Source organism: Plutella xylostella, chromosome 15 (assembly GCF_932276165.1).
Source record: "Plutella xylostella chromosome 15, ilPluXylo3.1, whole genome shotgun sequence".
NCBI classification, from domain to species: Eukaryota; Metazoa; Arthropoda; class Insecta; order Lepidoptera; family Plutellidae; genus Plutella; species Plutella xylostella.
In genome coordinates, this window is record NC_063995.1 from 10,709,779 (window position 1) to 10,718,606 (window position 8,828).

Consider the following 8,828-nt stretch of genomic DNA (forward strand, 5'->3'; position numbering starts at 1 on the left):
TGCTCCTTTGAGGGCCTTGCTCAAGGTCATGATGAGCTGTCCGCCTTCTATAGGGTTTCCGGTGAAGCACAGGTCTGCCGTCGCGCACCAGGATCTTGCATCCACGTCGGGCTTGTCAGGGTCGAACTTGGGTAGGTTCACTACACTGTTCACACTAGGGGTCTTTAGCGCTTGAATTAGTGCGCGCATTTGCAAATTTTGCATTTCAAAAAGTCCACGCCATTGTTCATCACTATTGTTTTCACCACGATTCCTCTCGTTTTCTTGATCGAATCCCACTTCTGATGTCGCAGGAGGCGGCACCGGGTTATTCATTGTGGGCAGACAGTAGGGTAATCAAGAAACGAGGAACACAAAGTTAATCTTCACACTTTATTTTAATTTAACGGACACTGTACAAATCAAATGCTAGGCTATAATATTCACACACAGACACTTCACAAACTGGGTACGGAACGAGGGACAGTTCCAAGGTGCTTCGCGACTGGCGCTCCAACGAGAAGTGAGCTCCGCTGGGCGGCCGGTCGCCACCAAGACTCTGTCGAAACATGCCACGTGACGGGGCGGCGGCGCTGCTGTGCAGTCACGTGATCTGGTGACGCTGCTGTGCTGTCACGTGACACGTTTGACGTTCCGACCGGGACTTCCGTTTGACCGGATACGACATATTTATTTAAAAATTAAAATACAAAATGTATATATATCTTTGTATAATATTCAAAATGTCTTAAGTTGAATATTTAAAAAGGATGCGGCCATTATATAACAGCTAGGCCGTCGAAGTGCAGTCTATAGGCGACGTTACCGGCACAATACGATATTAAAGTCAGCCGCTGCCATTGTCTGCGTCGACCATCTGAGGACTTTGTATGAAAACTATTCATGAAAATTGTTATTAAAAGAACTTAAATATACGCTTTCTTTGCCCCTTTTTCAGAGACATTCAGTGGACGATCGGTCTTGTCGTTTGAAATTTGAATTGCTCTGTGATCGTGATTTTCAATACGATATTTTTTTTGTTGTTGAATTGATTAATTAAAGTTTAATTCAAGTCGGCAAAGTAAAGAAATTTTAACAGATGCAGAGATAAAATCATACAAAAAATAAAGACTATTTGATAAATAAATTGGGTTACAATAGCTTCTCAATAAACAGATACAATACATTTATGTACAAGGAAGATTCACAATGATAAAGAGTCAAATTAACCTAATCACTGGCCCCACATTCCCTGTAGTGCCCTAATAAATTAAGTAATTCGAGACACATTGGTAATAGGAAAGCGAGATTTCATCAGCTCCGTCCAATTACAAATATAATCTTGATAAACTTATCCGAAAATACTTTAGTGATGAAGATTAATCGTCTTACAGCAGAGGTCCAAAAGAAAAAAAAAGTTTTACGCGTTTTCCAGGTACCTTTCGTCAGCTCAAGTAATAATAGCTTGAGAAATTTATCGATCAAATAATCTTTATTTTTTGGTAAGTAAGAGTTATTTCTCATCGACAGTCGGAGTTTGAAAATGAATCGAAAATCTAAATTAATCATCCTGACATTTTTGCCGGAAGGAAAAAATATGATTTTCCGAATCGGGGATTGCTATTTGATATCAATTGAGCTCGCCGACTGCAAACTTACGGAAGTTGTGAAAGGCGAAGAAGTTTTTGATTCTTATTACATTTTCTTGGAATTGAAGGTGAAAAATTCAGATGCCTTTATTAGAGACCTAGATTTGGCAGTTTAAAGTGTGAATTTACTACTTCCGTATGTTTTTTTGTGGTGACTAGACAGACAAAATCAACAAATTATACAAACAAATCAAGTCTAGTACAGTATTCTATGCAGATATTTGGCCACACCGTAATTCTTAAACCCTGCATTGCCAAATACTGTCAAACACTTTTTTATTATGTTTCATTATTTGTAACCGCTTGCACAAATGTTCCAGCTTTAATAAACAATGCGGGAAAAATAAAACAAAAAGCTCTCTCTTTCTTTCAGTATGAACTTCTAACGCTTAAGTTTGTGGAGAAACTAAAACATTTTAACAGTAACAAGAAGAAATATTATCCACTACCACGTCGGACGTATTAAACTTTCTCGTTATGAATACTTTACAGTATAGGTAATGCATAAAAATAATACCTAACCAACGTTAAAACACTAAAAGTCGCATAACTTTTGAACTGCTGAACCGATTTTCATGAAACATTCGAAGTAAAACCACCTACGACCCTAAAAAAAGGAAACGAAAATCCGTTCAGTCGTTGGTGAGCTAACGCAACCACAGATAGATACACAGACACGTTTATCTTATAACACCCGTCGTTTTCTGTCGATGGTTAAAAAAATATACTTAACTGAGTCTATATACCTACTTATATTTAAAAAAAAAGTATTTCAGTTGTGAAACCGGCATTATGTCTCCTGAAATTACCTGTCAGCATGTCCTCAATCAACCAGGAAACAACCTCAAGTAGCTCTGAAGACATTCCGAAGACATCTTCAAACGGTAGAGCAATTTGTCGCCGACCATAGATATTTCCGCAGCCCAGTCAGCGTCCGAGGGAGCCACTCTACCTTACGAAAAACCACGACTTTGTCTCGACCTATTTACCCTTACGGATTGATAAATAGATAGAATAATAAATATATATATTTGTTCATTTTTACAACACCTAACATAAACTTATAAATACATGCTAAGCACTTTTCAATAATAATGAGGATTATTAACTTGATTTTTAAGTATGACTGTATTAGATCAAAATTCAAAATTTTCCATTAAGTTACGTAACTTCGAACTGTATTTGCTTTTTGTGAAAACTTCACTGGTGTGTGTGTGTTAAACAATTTAATTCTATTTTTAAGTAATATTAAGAAACACTGTATGTTTTCTTTACCAATAAAATAAAAAAATAAAACAGTTTCGTGTACGTACATATTTTTATACTGTGGCAGTGAAAGGACTCTCACTCAGCATTAAGCAAAAGATTGCTCTCGTTTATTCGTTTTTTGTCAAGCTAGAGGAACGATCAGGCTTTTCTCTAATTACGTCAATCTTTTACCGCTCGTTCATAATATACGTCGAAGGGAACTATTATTAGGTATACATATGTATACTAGCTGATGTCTGCAAGATGATGCTCGAGAGGCGAAACTATTCTATCGCAAATACGAGAGGAATGTCTTACCAGATTTTTTAATCGTAGGGGATTATATATGTTTAACGTGTTTGTGTATCTGTATGTCTATGTATCTGCTTGTGGTAGCGTAACTCCCAAATAGCTGAACAGATTTTAGATTTTTTCTTAGTCATATTTTTTCATATTTTATCAAAATCGGCTTAGTCGTTCAAAAGTTTTGGGACTTTTAGTGTTGAATATCGGGGATTTGTAACATTGGTTAGGTTATTATTATTATTATTATTATTTAATTCTTTATTGCACAAATATATAATAAATGCACAAAAGGTGGGCTTAATGCTAAGAGCATTTTCTACTAGCCAACCTACAGGAGGTACAGGAAAACTGGTACAAAGATGTGCAAAAAAAAAAAAATGAATGAACTAAAAACGTCACTTAATAATTATTTAATTATATATAATAAAAATACATAATAATACTTATATAAAGGGTAAAGTTATTATGTCTAACTAAAGGGTAAAATTTTATCAGTGTAACTTGCATCGGCGGGTCATTATACCCGAAATACTGAGCAACTTTCCTCAAGGTATCAACGAAACTGCTAAACCAAAATGTAAAGCAAATAATCTCATTAGGATTTAAATGAATCTCAGAAACCTTAAGAGCTGTAAAGACTTATTCTGACATTTTTAAAAATAATTATAACCTAGGTACTTGTTCAAAAATATTAGTATTAAAAAAAATCGTGGTTTAAAATGAATTTCTATATTTTTAAATGACGGACAAGAAGACTAGCCGTGACGAAACAATAAAAGGTTTCTGTTTTGCCATTCGCTAACGAAACCCTGTCTCACTTCTCGATAGGTGAAAAAACTCGCACTCAGGGCCCTGAACGCATCAGTATTCGCATCCTATAAGATACGTATCAATATTGTCTAATCTAAAATTAACTTTTAAGAAACGCTTTGAAAAAGTTCTTCCCCTGGTGAATACCGGCACAAGCCAGCGTCTGACGAAAATTAATCGTATAAGCTTCTTACTCGAATACTACCAGTCTTAAGTCTTCATTAATCTAAGTGAATTTTGCACAACAGCTCTATGCAAAGGTAATTCCCGGTTGATATTAAGGCGGTGTAAATGTAATGTTAGGCTGCATTCTCAGATACCGTACCACCATCGACACATTAGCAATTAACAATCCATAAGTAACGTCTTGAAAACATCTGACAGTCGGGTTGCCCACTTACCCGACAACTCTCTCAGCACAAGCTTGCTTGTGTTGGGTCCACCAACCCGCACTAGGCCAGCATGGTGGACTAGGCCTAAAACCCTTCCTTCACTGGAAGGAGATCCATGGCCCAGCAGTGGGGACGTGATGGGTCGTGATGATGATGAAGTAACGTCGCACGATTGTCAAAAATCTGTCAGATTCATACATGTTACGTCAGATATAACAAGCGTGCGCTGCTTAAGAATTGTCAGGATCTTTGGTGTTGACCCCACAGTTTGCCTATTGGGATTGTACTAGGGACGCAGCCTTCAGTAGTAGTTCTACCCTGAAGGCTGCCAACTTATACCTTAATGCATTATACCTAATTTAAGGCGAGGAATTAATCATAATTTAATAAATGACGAAGGATAGTGCGTTTTATGCTGCCAGAGAATTTGATAGTCAGGCATGTGACGTAAACATACATACAATATACTTTACAGATTAATTAACTTTGAATATCCATTCAAAACTCACCGTGCGCTTTTCAGAAAATTTAGAGCGCTGCCGTGTTTCCGCTTGCGAGAGCCGCGGCACAAAAATTGCCGAGAGCCATTACATTCGTCCCGACATTTCTCTCACATCAGTCATCGCAAATGGATGCAACAGACGAAAATATAGCCACTACGGCGCGCCAATCCATCTTTTTATTTCCAGCTCCCCACGTGTTGCGCGGTGACGCACGTATATTTGTTTTAGATAACACTCAGGTGGAATTTTATCCAAATGCTAAACGTATTAAGATATCAAACGTATGTTACTACAAATTGTTTTTAAATTCGAATTAAATGCATTTGGTTAAATCTACCCCAGCCAGCTTTCGTCCCGTCACTTTTATAAGGAGCAATACCTATAGTGCCACAATCTTATCTGTTCCGGTGGTCAAAATGTGCAACAACGAGACGTCATTGTCAAACGTCATTTCATACTCTGTGCGTTATTTGAGTTGTCAATTTCTGCGAATAAGCTGACGCTACGTTATTTAATTTGTTTTGTGATTTTCTGGGTGAAATACTGCCAAAAACGCTGTAATGTGATGCAAGAAAAGTAGTACTATATATATTGGCTTTATGCAGGAAGAATAACGTATTCAGGCGCCTTTAATTCCGTTTGAAAAATTGGAAGAACGAGTTGCAGCGGCTACAGGTTAGTGTTGCCAAATATGACGAATAATTTTACCCAATTATACTCCATGTAATTTTATGAAATATTTTCCCGAGAGGCCCGTGCCCCAGCAGTGGGGACGGGATGGGTTGTGATACTCGTGATGAAAAGTATATAATCTTTATTTTTCTTTGGTTACAGGTGTGAGGACGTGACATGATACTTTAAATCTTAGGCAATATACCAAGAAGAATTTCGCGCACCTGCAGCGATTTTAGACGAAATAATGATGATTTATGACATGTCATTGTTTTCCCAACTTATCAAGAGTTGGCTGAAAGAAATTGCTTTTTAGCAATTAGCCTTTGGAAGGAGACCCGTGCCCCAGCAGTGGGGACGTGATGGGTCGAGATGATGATGATGATGATGATGAATTAGCCTTTGCACACTGTCTGAATTTCTTTTAATTGTATGCTTTTGTTTCTTGTTACTTTAGAAAATGTAAAATAAAGTGTTCAAAAATAATACTTAATTAATAGTTTTTTTAAGTCTATCTATCTAGTTTTTTTAAGTCTATCTATCACATATATTACCTATACCATTGTAATCTAGATTTAATCTCCTATATCAGAAGCAGAACATAATCAGAACTAATTTTATTTCTGTTCGCCGTGGACAAATTTTCCATACAACAAATGTCGTTTGATATATTATATCCACTTTCATTTACTATCGACCCTATATTTTGATTTATCTATACTTATGAATGTATTAAATTTTGCCTATTTCTGGTTTAAAATTATAACAATAGGTAATAGCAGAAATGCATTGTCGTTTAAACCAGAAATAGGCAAAATTTAATCGATGGCATCACTGGATTCCATGACAGCGACGTCGCCACCGGAACAGATAAGATTGTGGCACTATACTTCGTGTCAATGTCGATATTTATTTCGACCACAGACATTTTTTTACTCAACGCCAGAGTAGCATTTACGTCCATACATTGGACTATGTGACCAAACAATGATAAGCACGTGTCACAAAATGATTTTCGCAACGCCCACACTTTTCCTTATATTTTGGATATAGAACATTCTAGTCCAATACCTACTGAGTACTTAGTCCCCTTTAGCTACTAGCCAATCTCAGCCTACTATTTGCTTCAGACAAACACAAAAGGTACTCGAAAGGGGAAAAACGAGAGAAGGAACTGAAGCCGCGAGGCGAGACAGTGGGACCAAAGCAACTAAAAATAACTGCTAAAAACCGTAGTTTTAGCGAAGCAATGTTTGCTCGACCCACTTTATTGCAGCTTGTTGGTCATGGGGCTATGTGAAAAGCGATTTTGACCCTATACATATAAAATATACATAAACCTTAAACCTACATAAGTTGCTAAAGCCGCAGAAACTGGTGTACCTGCACAAATAAAATAATGACCTAAAATGAATATAGTGAGGGCGATAAACGAAGTTTTTTTTAATTTTTTATCCGCTTGTCGCACAAACTTTTGTTAATAATACTGATCCATTTTTCGAGGGTTTCAATCTAAAAATACGCATCTAAATCAAACGATAGGTAAAAAATAGGCGGAAATCGTTGGTTATCTGGCAATAGCACTGAATTAAATAATAACGTTTACTTTTCCATCCAAAACCTCAGTTTTCGTGGCCACAACTCTTCAGCCCACGGACACAGTTTCCATACAACTGTGGTTTGTTTATTTAAAACTTTTTTCCAGCAGGTGTGGCGGGCCGGTTCATTCCCCACCTAATGACGTCACACATGACGCTCGCAGGTAGCCGGCCGAGCATTCTGTGGCAACCCTGAGCAGTCATAACTTGATATGGTAATTTTTTTTCTTCTAAGAATCCTCGTCATCTTAATACGATAGGGGATAGTTTTTCTACTTCGTCTGTATGTATTTTTTATGTATGTCTACCTTATGGACCGATTATGTTATTTTTTGATGTTCAAGATATGTTTTATGGAAGGATTACAATGAATATTTTTAAATTGGTAATCATTGAGATAATTATGTTACGGATACAGCTAGGTGTGAACGGAAAGTTAAACTTAGGTTAAAATACAGTATGTCGGCCTTAAAAGCATCGTTATAAAATTGTAGTACAAGGTTATTGAAATCTAGGAATGCGAGCATAGTTTCTAGGACCATCTATTTGCTCCATTAGGCTCAGGTCATGCGGACTATGTGGCATAGCGTGTATGGATGTCTTATATTCACTACCAAATTTTCCACAATGCAATAGTAATTTAAGTTCCATTCACTCTTAAATCGACACTGAATCTATCGACATTTAAACACTATATTCATAATATCTTCTCAAGTTTATAACTGAATTATATACTTCGGAAAACCAATTAAACAGTGGTTAAATTATAATAATAATAAATATGTGGGGACATCTCACACACGGCCATCCGACCCCAAGCTAGGCAGAACCTGTGTTATGGGTGTCGGACAGCTGATATATCTACACAAATACATAGATAGATAGATACTAAATATAAATATCAACACCCAAGACCCGAGTACAAATATCTGTCTTTGAACAAATATCTGCCCCAGCCGGGAATCGAACCCGGGACCTTCGGCTCAGTAGTCAGGGTCACTAACCACTACGCCATTCGGTCGTCAAGTTAAATAAAATAAGGTCGTCAAGCTAAATAAATTGTTTAATATGATTGCGTATTTTGATTGACAATCTGGACTAACTTTTCAAGTTGTTGTTTGTTGTACTGTAACCACGCCGCAAAGTTAAAGCATAGGGTAAAATTTTATTAGTGATCGATCTAAGTTACAAGTCTAGTTTAAGTATATTGTGTGTTTGTATTAGTTCACTTTTTATTCAACTATATCCGAATTCAGAAAAATTATAAATCCTCAATAGATGATTTTGCAAAACTCAATTCAAATAACATATACAAATACTGGGATGCGGAGATAACATCAAATATTTATTTGCATTCATATTATACAGTATGGGACAATATAATGATACAGGAATATAATAATTATAAATGATGATACACCGCTACCTTCACGCCGGTTACAACATTACCTGTTCTTGATGGCACATGCTACGAGAAGAAGAACTGCTACGAAATTCGTAGTAACTATTGCTACGAATTTCGTAGCGTAGATTAATCTTCATCAATTTAGACCAGTAAAATATGATATAATAATAAATAAATAATAATAATAAATATGTGGGGACATCTCACACACGGCCATCCGACCCCAAGCTAGGCAGAACCTGTGTTATGGGTGTCGGACAGCTGAT